Here is a 16,449-nt window from a genome sequence, read left to right as displayed (position 1 = left end):
CGGGCTTCCCTGGTGGCGCAGTGGTTGAGAGTCCGCCTGCCGATGCAGGGGACACGGGTTCATGCCCCGGTCTGGGAAGATCCCACATGCCGCGGAGCGGCTGGGCCCATGAGCCATGGCTGCTGAGCCTGCACATCTGGAGCCTGTGCTCCGCAACGGGAGAGGCCACAACAGTGAGAGGCCCGCGTACCGCAAAAAAAAAAAAAGAAGAACTGAGATTTGCTTTGTCATTTAAACTTACCTTAACTCTAACTGCATGTCTGATTTCAAAGCGAATACTGGAACTGAACTGAGCACATTCCTAAGGGAATAAAAATCATGTCCAAGAATCTTGCTGATCTGGAAATTTGGGAGGAAAGCAAGGATTTTCAAGGTTAAATTTTATTACCCAGATAGTGCTGGTGGTCGGAGTAGATTCTGAGCTCATTGGCTCAGAATCAAAAGTTAACTCAGAAGTCATTCCTGAAAAAGAATATCACTGAGTAGAGATGGCAGAAACAAGCTCAGTGTGAATGATTGATTCAGTATCGCATACCTCAACCTTGTTGGAAAGTGTAAGACTAGTTTAAAACGTTATCCTTCCAGCAGATAAAGCAGTTGAGTAGTCAGTCTTCAAATAGAAATTTATACAATTCTTTTTTAGTATGACCTTTCTAAGTTCTTTATTTCTCAGTAGTGTAAAACTGAATATCTTATTAATCTATCAGAGAGCTAATTGGTATGTTTTTCCTTGGTGCTTCACAAGATCTTCACTGCCCTTGGAGTAAACAGAAAAATGCCCCGAAGAATTCATCTCCACTGTGCACCTCACACATTCTACCCTTGTAGAAACCTTGGAAGCCCTGGTTTTTTTGTCAGAAGCAGGAAGTGAATTTCATCTTCAAGAACAATTACTAATTCTTATTAAGTGTAATTTTCATAAGGCTAATTTCTCAAGCAAATAGCATTTCTTTCTTGGATTGAGTCTCTCCTTCCCCATCCATCACTCTGTGTATGCATGCATGCCTGGGCGTCCTGGCCATGTGGTGACCAGCTTAGAGACATCAGCCTGCTTGCTTCCTAATTTGGTCAGAGTATGCTTCAGGCAGCCTTGCCTAACTTAGAAAAACACAAACACAGGGAGTAGCTTTGATACAGCAAAGGGGAATTTCCTTTTATCAAAGACCTACAGTTTGCCTCTTACTTCCTCTAAAAAAAGGAAGTAACACTTTGGGAGGCTGTAGCTTGCCCTGCAGTTCCCTCTTTACGCCTGCTTCTTCATGCCAGCTTCTTCCAGCTAGTTCCTGCTCTTTCCTCCTCATCCTTAGTGCCTCTCAATGTTTACAGTTTAATTTTATTCTTAAGGATACCCATTTTCCACTTGAATGTTCATCAACAGGGAACAGATTACATATGGACATTCATACAATGGCATACACCAGGGGTTGGCAAACTTTTTTTTGTAAAGGGCAAGATAGTAAATATTTTAGTCTTTTTGGACCATATAAATCTGTCAGAGCTGCTCAACTTTGCCTTTGTAGCTTGCAAGCAACCGTAGACAATATGTGAACAAATGAATGTGGCTGTGATCCAGTTAAGATTATATTTACAAAGAGAGGCAACAGAACAGATTTGACTTGTGAACCGGTACACCATAGCATTAAAGAGAATGACATGGGTCCAGTTGTGCCAATCTGGAGCTATCACCAAGATGTATTAAGTAAAAAAATTAAATAAAATAAAACAAGGTATAGAACAGTGGGTATTGTATGCTTATATCTGGTCTCACATGGGAGGAGGAGGAGATGGGTGCCAACATGTGAATAAAATCTGTGTGGAAGGATAAGTAAGAAATTGGTTACAGGGAATTGCTTTGGGGGAGGCTTACTCTGAGGGTAAGGCAGGAGAGGGGGAGTACTGTGTGCGTGTACTACTTTTCCAATTAAAAAATAACTGTACCCATTTTCATCAACCCAGTCATCTCTGAACTTTTAAAACAAAAGGATTTTATTTTATTTGTTTTTAGGGAACTTGAAAAGAATGATAGACATGTGATTTTAAAAACATGCTTGTATATTTTCAAACCCATAAACCTTTCTCCTGGATCCCTGTGAGGGCTGACTTCACCACCCTCAAAAGGAGTGCTTTGCCTCAGGTTGTAGGTGACGTGATGCAATTTTGTGGCCAGTGGAAAGAGCTGGAACTCTGGCAGCTCTGCCTTTCTTCTCGCTGGCCTTTCTGCAGGAGCCCCATCTCTAGCGCACAGAACATATGCTACCAGTGAGAAAACCTTGGCACAGAAGTCAGAGCCCTGTGGGAATAGATACAGCTTTCAGTAACTATGATTCAAGGCTGCTTCCAGCTGCTTCCTTTTCCCACAGAGACTATTTCTGACTAACAAGTAAGGATGGGTTCTGATTCACCCAAGCATTGCTATCACCGGCTTTTAAAATGTCTGGTTTTGGTTGTGAAACCAGCAGAGAAAGTTGTTACTTTCCTAGTATGTAAAGCAGTTCACTTTTGGTACGTGAGGGACAAGTGAAAGGTTGTGTCTGCTTAAAAGGTAATGTAGCTGCAAACAGCTCAGGAGTCACAGATGGCTGTCCACCTTGCTTCAGGGCCCCCTCCCCCATCTCCTAAGCAAATGTTTTTCAGATAGCCGTGCTCATCCTCTCCCACTCCTAATTTGCAGGCTTGTTTGCTGTCATTCGGTTCTAACACAAAGATCTGTTTAGGAATGTTGGATATCGTACCTTTTGAAATCCCCCCTTGGAAACACGGTGGGATGGAGATTTGCAGAGATGGGGAAGCAGTTGCAACAACATCGTCTTCTGTCTCTTGCACTGAAGGAGTACCTGGCTGCCAGACTGGGACCTGTTCTGCATCACGTGTCTTGACTTTCCTGTAAAAGCTTAAGTGGGAAGGTACCAGTTTTGCTGAACAAGCAGGCATTGCCTTTTATAAGAGCAGTCATTTAAAACACCAGAAAGGTGATTGAAAGATACTGGCATAGTTTCCTCTGACCTCAATTTCATATACTGGTAACTCTTCAGTGCCTGAGACTTAGCACTGATGCCCTCCCCACCAGGTGGCCAGAGGCATGTGTCCACTGCAGAGGAGAGGAGAAACTATACTCAGCTTGATGAAGGACACTGAGAAGTACTTCGCTGTACATACTGCCCCTAAAGGGAAGCTGGACGTTTTAAAAAATAAATTTAAAACCCCCCATCACCTCTCTCCCCCACACCCTCCCTGCTTCTCTCTCTCTCTCTCTCTCTCTCTCTCTCTCTCTCTCTCTCGCTCACTCTCTCTCTCTTACACACACCATACACACACACCACACACACACACGCTCTCCTCTTCTGCCAACACTGCCTGCCTCCCCCCAGCTCTCCCCATTACTGCTTTTAACCTTGAAACCTCTGTTGCACATTTACGCATTCATCCTGTTCCTGCTCTTGCATCATTAATGGACCTGGAGCAATCCAGCCAGAACACTGACATTACTAATTACTGCTTATAACCGAGAAGTAAGGAGCAGGGAGTAAAGTGGGTCACAAGACAGTGTCATAACAATAAAATACTGCTGTCAGGCAAAATTGCTCGTGTCGGTACTGTTTGTTGAGGGTAGAGGTGGATCTTCACCATAAGCCGACCCAGCAGAGACCCTGTTGGTGGGAGGGGAGGTGCTCTTAACATCACATCGGTCACCCCAGTCTCACTGTCTGTGCACAGGGTTAGAGAAGAGGGTGCGTTTCTGTCAGAACTTTGAAACATCCAAAACTCTTATCATGGCAGAACAACCCCTTTGAAAGCGAGCTCTTTGTGCGCTGGCGGTATGAGCCGGACAGGATTGTGTTAATGTGGCAGGAGAGGCGTTGCAGGGAGACTGCGGGGAACCGGCTTCCGCCCTCGCTTGGCCATGTGCCGTGTGCTGGCATCAGCCTTTCACCTCCAGGTCTGAGTCTGCCTACGTGAGTTAAGTCTCCCTCCAGCCCCCAGATCCCAGCTTCTTGCGAATGTGACACGTCGGTGTTGTTGGGAGATGTAAGCTTGGCAGAACGAGCACGTGCACTTACCTGAGGTACAAAAGGCTGGGCGGCAGAGCGTTACCAAAGGGCAGGGGCCAGCCGCCCCCCTTCTTCCCTGTGGAACGGAGCCCTGCTTATGCGAGGGCGTGTTTGGTTGACGGCCCCTGTGAGCTGGTGTAGTGGTTTCTGTGAGAGGTGAGGACAGCACCTCCTCCCGTTGTTGCTTCAGGGAGAGGAGAATTTCATGCCGCTGGAGCCGCCTTTAATGTCACCTGGGGAACCTTAGCAAACTGATCTCTAATCAAAAGCCTGCCCAGCTTCTGAGGAACACTGACCATGTCTTCTAGAGTAAGAGGAAGTAGAAAGGGACTTCAAAGGTAAGAGTAAACCGTAAGACAGTTGAGCTCTGCAAACGTGGGTTACCTGCCCCCTCACGTATCATTTTCTTGAACGCTTCATTTCTAAATTATTTTACTCAAGTGTGCTATCATGCAATCACAACCCTGAGTCCAGGAGAAAAGGAAAACTACTTTGAAATAATGTTTTTTAATTGTTGAAAAGCAGGAAAAACCATTTTGAGAGGACACAAAGCTTATATTTTTCTTGGAAAGAAAACAGCTTCACGAAAGTGAGCAGTTATTAATCATTTGATGGTAGAACTGAAAGGATGTGGGCTTCTATGTTCCCTGCTTCATGATCTGCCTCTCTTTTCTTTTTCTTTCTTTTTTAATACTAAAAATACTAAGAATTGAGAGAATGTAGGGAGAATGAATCATGGTTCTCAAAACTGAAAGTAAATCCTCTCGCTTTTCCCACATCTCACACACCAGCACGATGCTGAAGCAGGCCGCATGGGAGGGCAGGCACTCCTTCCAGTTCCACGCCCCCAGCTCTCCCAGTGGGCATGAGTGGTCCTGGTGGTGGTGCTACATCCCAGGAACTTATTTTGTCTTAAGGTCTTGACATGAGGGATGGAGCCATGGCAGATCCACTTAAGGAAGAAAGGTTGTTTCCTTAATCCAGTTCTTCGAATGTTTTCATTTGTTTGTTTTTCTGGTCTCTCAATCAACATTTGAATTCAGAATCTCTTAAATTTTTACTTTAAAAAGCAGTGATCTGGGAATTCCCTGGCCGTCCAGTGGTTAGGACTCAGCACTTTCTCTGCCGGGGCCTGGGTTCAATTCCTGGTCAGGGAACTAAGATTCTGCAAGCTGCACAGCCCAGAAAAAAAAAAAAAGATTAAAAAACAGCGATCTGAAGAAAAAAAAAAAAACCAGCGATCTGCATAGTAATGTTGACTGTTGTCTTCATTTAGGAGCCTGAGTCATACTTTATCAAAAGCAACGCTTTTTGGCTTCCCTGGTGGTGCAGTGGTTAAGAATCCACCTGCCAATGCAGGGGATACGGATTCAAGCCCTGGTGTGGGAAGATCCCACATGCCGTGGAGCAACTAAGCCCGTGCACCACAACTATTGAGCCTGCGCTCTAGAGCCTGTGAGCCACAACTACTGAAACCCATGCACCACAGCTACTGAAGCCCGCGTGCCTAGAGCCTGTGCCCCGCAGCAAGAGAAATCACTGCAATGAGAAGCCCACGCACCACAGCGAAGAGTAGCCCCTGCTCGCCGCAACAGGAGAAAGCCTGTGTGCAGCAACGAAGACCCAAGGCAGCCAAAAATAGAATAAATAAAAATAAATAAATTTTTTTAAAAAACTCTTCTGTTGATAAGAAAGTAAGATGGATAAATTGAGAATTGGCCCACTGCTAGAGTAACCAGCAAAATTTTTCATAACCCATTCCAAAAAATATATATGATATATATAGGAAAGATCTATAAGTACTGATCAGGAAATCTCTCCAAGAAGTGCACTTTCGAGTGCAAAAAGCAAGGTAAAATGGGTGCAGTGTGAGCTTTTTTTCTGGAATGAAACACAGGCTTTCACTCATTAGGCCTTTTTGTATTTCTCAGCATGTACATGTATTTTTTTTTTTTCTTTGACCGGTGTCCACAGAAATTTAAAAAACAAAAACTACCCCAGCATAGAATTCTGAGCTTCAGCTGACCACTTTTTCCCCTGACGTTCAGTCTGTTTGGAATGAACGGATCGGTAGCTCCTCCTTCTCTTTCTTCATGGTTTCTGAATATGTGACTGTGTCACATTAAGTAGTTTTCACCCTACTTCATTTACCGTCTGCTTATACTTTTCATAGCTTTTTACTCTACTTTTTCTCTCAATATAAAAATAATTGAAAGAAGGTAATCATTGCCAGAATTATCTCGGTTTTACACAATTCTGTGCTTTTAACAGTAGAATGAAAGCCTGGTGCCCTCGCTGGCCAGCTGTAGGAATCCAGGACTGGAAACAGGAATGTCTTCTGTTAAGAATAGTCTCGTGACTCTTCCAGGAAAGCTTGGCAGAGCTTCAGACAATGTAGACAGTAAAGTTCCATTTTCTTCACTTGAACTGAAGTGCTCCCTCCGTCTGTTAGACCTGGAGCTGTGTCAGAAGTAAATGAAATTCACTAGGCAAAAACTTTTGACATTAAAATAAATGTTTTGGGGACTTCCCTGCGGTCCGGTGATTAAGACTCCATGCTCCCAATGCAGGGGGCACAGGTTCGATCCCTGGTCGGGGAACTAAGATATCCCACATGCCACTGGTGCGGCCAAAAATAAAATAAAATAAAATAAATGTTTTAAGTTTTCTCAGGGAACAGAACACAAAGACTTTGTTCATTGAACAAAGATCTGTTCTCTGATATTTATTTACTGCTCCAGTCACCTCTTTAGTTTCATTTCCAAAAGCCAGGACCTTTTATCAGACATAAGTAAAATTGTCAGAACAGCTGTTTTTTCCTGCTAGAAAACAGGGGAAAGAGTATGATAGGAAGTTAATTGTAGTGTAACTTTGAGAATCCTGGGCATAACCTATGTAAACTAGGCAAGTCCTTCAATTTCTAAGTAACATGGTTTCCTCATATGTGAAATGGATATGATGACATTCTCTCCGGGCTATCTGAGGATTGAAGGAAGGGATATTAGTAAAATTCTGAGACAGCACCTTTAATCTTTAAGTCCTTGAAAATGTGGGTAGGTCCATTTATCTTCTCCCTTCCCTCGGACTTGGGAAATAAACAAAAGACGAGGTTTTTACTGTTCTTGATTCCTCCTCATTTGAGGCATTTGGTTTCTCTACTTCAGTCTTCTCTGAAACGATATTGCTGGATCACTTGGCTTCCTCCTCTGGAATGAGATCTACTTACCTTAGAATCTTTCAAGGGGCAGAGGAGCTTCACACAGACTTTTGGACCTAGAAGAAACTTTAAAATGTCATTTAGATCCGCTGGTGTCAGTGTGACAATCCTTCCACAGTATCTTTGTCCAAAAATTAGATACGAGTATACTCTTTCTTTGGTTTCTGAAAACTCTGCCTCTTCCCTTAATTTCGAGGTTTTGATTTGAAACCTGGTATTCCTGACAGATATATTCAGTTGACCATGGTAATGAATCCAGTTGGAATAATCAGGGCTTCTGCTTTTGTTTTTTAAGATCTTCTGTAGGTAAAATTCCTTTACCACAGATATCCCTGTCTTTGAAAACTTTGTTAAGTTTTCCAAACTCAGCCATCTTAGCTCAGGCTGCTAATTACCAAATTACCATAGACCGGGTGGCTTAAACAACCAGCATTACTTCTCACAGTTCTAGAGGCTGGGAAGTCTAAGATCAAGGTGCTGGCAGATTGAGTTCTGGTGAGGGCCCTCTTCCTGGTTTGCAGATGGACATCTTCTCTGTATATCATTACATGACAAAGGGCAGAAGGAACAGGTTCTCCTGTCTCTCCTTATAATGAATCCCATTCATGAGCACTCCCCCCTCATGGCCTTCAAAGGCCCTACCTCCTAATACCATCACATTGGGGGTTAGGATTTCAATGTATGAGTTATCCAAGGACACAGACATTCAGTCCATAACTCCAACTCACAATGTTTTTAAAGAAAGAATTGATAACTACAGTTGCAACAGAACCAAGCAATTCAGACAAATCATGGGAGCCTTTTGTAGATGATTTGGTCTCCATTGTGACAGCCTTTCCTGGAGGCACCAACGGTTCTGACCAGTAGCACTTAATCAGAGAACTGATAACATTCAGACTGTAAACTGCTTACTGTGTGACTGTCAGCAAGTCTTTTACTCTGATTCTCCTCATCAGAAAGATGGACGTGTAATTCCTACTCCACCTTCTCTCAGGGTGGCTGTGAGAAGCAAATGAGGTTCTGTGAGGTGAGAGCACTTTGACAAAGGAGTCAAGAGCTGTTCAGAGACCACGTGGCAGCAGTAGTGTTCTTGAGATTTTTGACAAGTACACGCTTTTTTAGAAATGGAAGATTGGATACCTTCCCTTCAAGACACACAGTATGTTGGGGTGACCAGTCTCTTTCATGGTTGATTATCAAAGAGAAGGTTAACCCTGGAAGATTGACACGAACAAGGAAATAAAGTAGAAGATCCCAGGAGAGCAGAAGCAAAGAACTTTTCCAAGATGCATGTGAGGGCTGCCGCCTCGGGATCCAGAGGGGCAAGGATCAGGGAAGAGTTAAAAAACTAAGTGGAGATTATCACTGGATAACTTATGTGGAGCCTTAAAAGTGAAGATGTTTATCAAGGCACATTTTTCTAAAGCTCAGTATGGACTGAGATTGTATCTGCGTTCTTTCTGCCATGTTTTTACAGTGTGCTTCACTAAATTTTTTACATAGTTTTCTACAAGATCAGTACTTAGAATGCATTATAATGCTGTGAATGTAAAGAATTCACATTTGAAAATGTTTTGCTTTTGTCCAAGCCTTCTTAACATACGTATTTAATTACAAGGCATGAGCGCTAATGGGGCTTTGAACATTTAAAGCTCTTTTCCTGAGATTAATTTGATTTAATTACTCCTGAGATAGATGTTTGCAGCCTTGGTGACTTACCATTTGGATGCAGCTGTGAGAGAAGAGTGGCTAAACCATGACTTCTGTCAGGTTCAGCTTTTGGCTGTTTATTTCCCTCCCACTGCATACCCTTCCCTCTCATTTTCAGCTCGTCACTTTGTCCTTTTGGTTTTGGGTGGAAAGAGGAAAGGTAATAGAATTTGCCCCTGTGGAGTTCATCTTGTAGCTGGCTGTATTTTCAAAGTAGTAATGTTTAGTGTACATTCCTTAGTGTCCAGTAACAGAACAGTTTCTGTGGCCCTGCTCTCCCAGACTTAAAAAAGTCCTTCCTTGCACCCTGGGTCCTTCAACCTTGGTGGCCTATGGGGAGGGGAGGAGTAGGTCCAGGCCCACAAAAGAACCCAGACCCCAGACGGGGGCCAGTGGGAGTCCCCCTCTCCTAACATTAGTCGCATCTAGTTCTGAAGGCGGAGGAGGTCCGGGAGCCTGTGGGGCACAGAGGAGGAGTGGCTGTTGAAGGTCACTGTACTCCTTTTCATCTCAGGCCACCTCCACCAGGGGAGCCACCCCGTGTCCACACATCTGCAGTGGGTGACAATCAGGGTGTTTCCTTGGTTCCTACAGCCCGAGTCCAATGAATGAAGGCTCACCCCTCTTTCTGCTGTGGTCTGGTTCCCTGTAGGAAGCAGAGTGTGGCATGAGCAGCCAGTGGCACGGGTGGAAGGGAGACAGAGTTCTGGCCAGCAGAAGCTGGCTTCGCCCGGTGTGGGACTCACCTCAGCAGTCCCCAGCAGCCTCGTCCACATGCGCCTCACAGGAACGGGTCCACTGGGGGTGGGGAGCAGTGCAGATGGCCCCATCAGGAGCCCACTTTCCCTTCTTGGGGGAGCTAAGCAAGGTGTTTCATTGACTTCTTTAGCCACCTCAAAAAAAAAAAAATAAGGCACACCATTTGATTTGCTAAAGGAAGGAACCATGCAAAAGTAAAAGCTTCGTTTTTCCTTCCTATTTGTGAGGTGCCTTTTGGACAGATGTTGCTTGGGAGCCCATTGGAATAGCTGTTAGGAAATCAATAGCGCCCCCTTTCTCCCCCTCTGCTCCATAGGCGGGGCACAGGCACCCAGGCCTGAGGGCAACTGGAGACACTACTCGACCGCTCGGGGTGATCTTCGCTGTAAGCCAAGCTGGAATTTCCAGAAACCCCAGGGAGCGTTGTACAACAGGAGTGGTGGCTGGTGCTTCCTGCACAAGCAGGTCAGGGATAACAAAGTCTGGCAGTAGTTTCAACCTCAGGGTTTGTTTTTTTTTTTTTTAGTTTATTTGGTTGTGCTGGGACTTGGTTGTGGCAGGTGGGCCCCTTAGTTGCAGCTCAAGGGTTCCTTTGTTGCTCCACGTGATCTCCTTAGTTGCTTCATGCAAACTCCCAACTGTAGCATGCACATGGTATCCAGATCCCCAACCAGGAATCGAACCCGGGCGCCCCTGCATTGGGAGCACAGAGTCTTAACCACTGTGCCACCAGGAAAGTCCCTCAGGATTTTTTTTTTTTTAATGCAGACTCCCACTTAGAAAGCCCAGCTAATGGAAACACATGTTCGGCCATCACAAATCAGAGCCAAACACTGGCCAGGCTGAACTGCTTCTCTGCCCACTTGTTCTTCACACATCACTGTCTACTTTTATCTAGGCCTTAACTCAGCCATGGCGGCCTTCTCACCATATGTCACTTGTCATATCATAGTGTTGCAATTTTTCTTTTTTTTTTAATTTATTTATTTTTGGCTGCATTGGGCCTTCGTTGCTGCACGTGGGCTTACTCTAGTTGTGGCAAGCGGGGGGCTGCCCTTCGTTGTGGTGTGTGGGCTTCTCGTTGCAGTGGCTTCTCTTGTTGCGGAGCCCAGGCTCTAGGCGCACGGGCTTCAGTAGTTGTGGCATGCAGACTCAGTAGTTGTGGCTCGCGGGCTCTAGAGCGCAGGCTCAATAGTAGTGGCACATGGGTTTAGTTGCCCCGCGGCGTGTGGGATCTTCCCGGACCAGGGCTCGAACCCATGTCCCCTGCATTGTCAGGCAGATTCTTAACCGCTGTGCCACCATAAACAAAAACTACCCCTGTCCCCATCCGGAATTAAGTTAGAAAATCCTGTCTCTCACTTGTCTCTGTAGTAATGGCCAGAGTAATTAGGCTATAAACTCTGCTCGGCTAGTCATGAGCTTTGTACAGATTCTATCCCAAGACACTAATATGATTGATTGCCACCCACTTCCCCCAATAATAACTGTGTCACTCATTGCTTATCTACTGCTGTGCTCAGCACTCTGAAGACTCTTACCAGCCTCAGAGTAACCCTGAAAGGCATCATCGTCATTCCCGGTTTACCAAATGGGGACACTGAGGCTCAGGGGTTAAGTGCACACCTGTAAATGGCAGAGCCAGGACTGAGGCTCAAGTGTCTGTTTAGAAAGTTCTAGTGAAGCAGTTAAGATCACAGTGCCTGAGTGCCTGTGACCCTGGAGTCTTTACAGGGAGAGTGGGGATAATGTGGTACCTGCTCAGGGTGTGATGAGGAGTGAGGCAGCACCACCAGGCTGTCTTGTTGCTACATAAGAACAGCAGCTGTTGGTTATGGAGCACACACATTTCTCATTTATGTTTACAGAAATCCTGCCAGGTACTTGTTTTCTCCGTTTTTGTTTCCCCGTTTTCTGTGGAAGCAGAGAGGCCAGGACTTCTCAGGGTCACACAGATGCCTCTGATCCTCTGCTCTGCCATGTGGTGCTGCACCTTTAGCTTGCAGGCTGGCATTTGCTTTTTGCCGTATGATTGTAGTCATTCCATATGTACACTGCCGTGCCTTGCTTTTTTACTCAACATAACGTAAGCACTTTTTGCATTCTCTAACCACGTGTAAACATGTGTCATGGGTGGCTGTCATTCCGTCAATCAGGTGTTCTTCGGCTTATTCCCATGCACCCCTGAGCTGGAATGCAGGAGGCTTTCCGCTTTTGCTGCTGCAAACAGTGCAGTGCACGGCCTTGTATGTAAAGCCTTCTCTTTTTTAGAATTATTCATGAGGATAGATCTCTAGAGTAGGACTCCTGGGCCCAAGAGAATCAATTTTCTTCTTAAGACTCTTAAGACGTAGTTCCAGATTTCTTTCCAGGGTTGTATATGGTTATCTTTCCTCCAGTACATGCTGCTTATTTTAAAAGGAAAAGTGTCATCTGTTTTCAGCACAGAGACTGGCTGCCCCAGGCTGAACAGTGGCACATGCTGCCTGGCTGCCCTTCAGAGAGGCACTGACACCTTTGAAGGCCTGCTTTGTGAAGTAGCCTTTGAGGTGATTCCGGAGGATTTCAAGACAAAACAGGCATTTTCAGAGTCCAGATTTGAGCAAAAGCAAGTATAGGCCAGCACATCGGTACAGAGTTTGTCCTGGCAGCGTGACACCCACTCTGGTCTCAGTTGTCCTTCTCTGAGTGGACAGTTGTGCTTGCATTTTAGTGCAGGCGTTTCTTAATTGTCCCTGCCGTGAGGAGAGAAGCTGCTGGGGTAAAGAAACAGCATGAGAAGAACCAAAACAAACCGATGGGGGCTTTCCTGGTGGCACAGTGGTTAAGAATCCACCTGCCGATGCAGGGGACACAGGTTCAAGCCCTGGTCCGGGAAGATCCCACATGCCACGGAGCAGCTAAGCCTGCGAGCCACTACTGAGCCCGCGTGCCACATCTGCTGAAGCCTAGAGCCCCTGCTCCGCAACAAGAGAAGCCACTGCAATGAGAAGCCCGTGCACTGTGATAAAGAGTAGACCCCGCTTGCCACAACTAGAGAAAGCCCGTGCACAACAGCGAAGACCCAACACAGCCATAAATAAATACATACATACATCGGATGTGCCTGTGAAGCCGTCATTGTGAGAGTGGGCGCACGTGTTCCATCCTGGTTGCTGTTGGCTCAGGGAGTTTGTCACCTTTGGTCACCTTTGTAGCATCCTTTTTTTAAAATTTATTTATTTTTGGTTTAGATTCTGGTTCTTCCAGCACTACAGGGTCCAGGCTAGCAGTGATTCTGGATTTAGGCTTCGGGAAACATGGGAGTGGGTGGGTTTGAGGTAGAGCTGAGAGGACTGGCTGGTGGGATAAGTGGGGGGGGGGGGGGGGGCGGTGAAGAAAAAGGAAGAATCCAGGGTTTTTGCTTGCGCAGCTAGTGGGTGGTGGTGTCCCTTAGTGATACAGAGGAGACTAAGAACAGCTTTGTGGGGAGGTGAGGGGATCAAACTTTGTGTTTCAGACGTGTCTGTGATGCCTTTTAGACCTCCAGGCAGAAATGTTGAAGAGCCAGTCGGATATGCAGGCCTACCACTTAGGGAAGCTGTCAGAGCCAGAGTAGAGCCAGGCACCACCGATCCTGCCTGCATGGGAGAGCCTCAGAGCCTGGCGTGTCAGCTGGGGAGGGAGTGGATGAGAGGGGACTGCTGGTTTTGCCTGGGAGAGTTGAGGAAACATTATAGAAGTGACTTTAGGATTGGACCTGGAAGGCTGCTGGGTAGCTAGGGCAGAGGAGTGGGGAAAGGCCTCCCAGAAGGAGACACAGCATATTTAAGGTGTGTTTCTGAGGGAGGGGTGGGGCGGTGGCCGGTGGTGAGCCATTTGGTGAAGGGGACAGTCCTTGTGGGAAGAGTGTGGGTGTCTTCTTGTTAACAATAGCAGGTCCATCCAGGGTGGGAAAGGGGATGATATGATCAAATAAAGGTTTTCAGAAGATTATTCTGGCAGCAGTTTGAAAAAAGGACTGAAAGTGAGAAGAGATTGAAGGCAGGGAGGGCAGTAAGAAGATAGCGTAGGGATGCAGCTCAGGGCTTCCCTGGTGGCGCAGTGGTTGAGAGTCCGCCTGCCAATGCAGGGGACACGGGTTCGTGCCCCGGTCTGGAAAGATCCCACATGCCGCGGAGCAGCTGGGCCCGTGAGCAATGGCCGCTGAGCCTGCGTGTCCGGAGCCTGTGCTCCGCAACGGGAGAGGCCGCAACAGTGAGAGGCCCGCGTACAGCAAAAAAAAAAAAAAAAAAAAAAAAAAAGGATGCAGCTCAGCCACACACAGGCAATGCAGTGCAGTTAGCGCTGCTGCTTTCATCCTTAGAGTGATGGCGGAGCCACCGTGCTCCCTGCCCTGGGGCTCTGGCAGCTCAGCAGAAAGGTGGGTATGAGTGGGCCAACGTGCTGTGTGGACAGTGGAGGTTCTGGCTTTATCGATCCAAGTGTGTTGGGAAGGCTGGCTCTTTATCAGTGTGATGGTCTAGCTGCTCAGGTTCTGTCTCACCAAGGGCAATGCTAAAGACACGCCTGTTCCTGTTTCTGTAAGACCAGTTGTTTAAAATGCACACACTCACACTAATACTCTCTCCTGGTGGCTTTTTTTCCTTTTCTTTTTTTTTTAATTGTATCCTGCAACAGCACATTCCACTGGCAGATTCCACAACAGGAATGTTCTTTCACTTGCTTGATTTCAGTGGTTTGATTTTGTGGTCTGTTGCCATAGCGCCTGGAGCTAAGGCCTTATCAGACAACTGCGCATCTGGTGAAGACTTCAACTCCCAGGAACTGGAGGCAAGGAGAACTGTCAAGGGGCTCTCCGGTCAGCTCTCCCAATACTGGGAGGCCTCGCCCAAGTTCTGGCTTCCTAACAATCTGTCCCACCAAATACATCTCTTTAGTGTATCAGTAAATACGCCATTTGTTTATACAGTATTTTCTCTGTGCTGCACCATTCTGGGGCGAAAGAATTTGCCCAGAGTCACTAGACAGCGGCAAAGCAGGTTGTTAGTCCAGCACTCTTCACTGGGGCTGGCTGGAACAGCACTGCCACTGCCTGCGTTCAAATCCCAGCCCCTCCACCAGCTAGTCGTGTGGCCTTACACAGCCCCCTTCACCCTCTGTCTCAGTTTCCCCTACTGTGAAAATAGGGAGGAGAATAGCCCCCTCCTGAGAGATTGGCTATAAGGATTGAATGACTTAATATAAGTAAGATGTGTAGTCCATGGGCATTCAGTGAATGTTAGCTGTTACTATTATTCATCCCACTGTGTATCTCATTTCTCCTACTCTTAGATTTGGCAACTTTACTAAGTCTTTTCAATATTCTATACTTGGTGGCTCCCATAAATTTCCCTGTGGCTCTTCCCAGGGTTGTTCCAGTCCCTGTGTGGTCAGGGTTATTGGAAAGTAACTGGAAGCCAACCATACTGCCCATGTTGTTTCCAGGTGCTCATCCTCCGCTCACCTGCGGCATCCTCAGTTTCCTCAGCAGTGTCTACGGACCTGGGTTTCGGTTCTTTAATGCGCTCATTGCTCTGTCAGTTCTCTCGATTTCCCTTTGCCTTTTAAGTGAGAGAAACCAGCTCTCACTTGGTAACCTGCTGTCCAAAAATAGGCTCTGCCACCTTCTGTATGAGGGGGCCTCTCCGACTCAAGTTATTGCTCTAGACCCCCCCCCCCCCCCGCCTCCCCCCATGGGGCAGGGTTTTCCTGCGGCTGTGTTTGGCAGGCATGAGGCCTGGAGGCCCAGGCTGTGATGATAGCGATGGCAGAGCAGCAGCTAAAACGTCTGTTAGTCTACTGCTGGGTGCCGCCACCCTGTGGATACTAGAAGTGCAGCGTCTCATTCAGTCCTGTAACACTGTTACCTCTCCTTCATAGACGAGGAAACTAAAGCTGGGAGATGAGCTGCTAGCCCACGGTCACCATTCAGTGAGTGGCCGAGGAAGACCACCCACATCTGCCCAGAGCCAGTCTCCTGAGCACCAGGTTGTGTGGGGAGCCCAAGTTGCCTTAACCTCACTGCGCTCATCTGTAGAATGAGGTTAACTGTACATACTTGGTGAGGCTGCGATGCTGGCCAGAGGATATCTCGGGCAGATCTTGACCATGTTAGTTCCCGTCCTGAGACTGGGCACAAGCCTTAATGTTCTGTAGATGCTGTTTATTAAATGTGGATAAAAATATTTACGTTGCCTGAGCTCAGATGACGTAAAGCTGTATTGCGTATTTCTCTGCCTGTGGGTGTTTTCAGTAAATTGAAAGCCTTGTAGATGGCAGTGAGATGGGAAGGTTTCTGAGGACCATTTTCTTACTGGTCTAGTGAGGAACTGACAGTTACAGCAGGCAGTCAGCAGAGGGCCTCAGAGCCTCACAAATAAGCGCAGATTCTGGCCCTCTCAGGGAGGCCAAGGCCAGCCTTCTTTGGCTTCAGTGGGCGTGCAGTCAGGCAAGCCCAAACTGGAGTGCCCATCTCTGAACTTGGGAGGAAACTCCACCCCCTTCGATATCAAGATAGGGGCTAGGTGGAAGATAGAAATCACAGTTACAGAAGTACAGTTGCAAAATCTGGTGGCCTGCTAGTTGGGAATACGTGTAGTCTTGCTTTGAGGGTGGGGCGGAGGATTGTGTGGTATGCCATTGTATGTAAAAGAGGAACGCATCGGCTCTGCGGGAACCGGGAGGTGAACAAGA

General features: G+C 46.7%; 1 protein-coding gene across 1 annotated transcript in view; it reads left to right on the top strand.

Annotated features, from left to right (window-relative positions):
• Nucleotides 1–16,449, top strand: part of RNF216 (ring finger protein 216) — a 170,356-nt gene that overhangs the window by 94,459 nt on the left and 59,448 nt on the right. The window lies entirely within an intron of this gene.

Source organism: Phocoena phocoena, chromosome 15 (genome assembly GCF_963924675.1).
Source record: "Phocoena phocoena chromosome 15, mPhoPho1.1, whole genome shotgun sequence".
Taxonomy (NCBI): Eukaryota; Metazoa; Chordata; class Mammalia; order Artiodactyla; family Phocoenidae; genus Phocoena; species Phocoena phocoena.
Note: the sequence above shows the minus strand (reverse complement) of the source record. Positions and strands in the feature narration are given on the sequence as shown.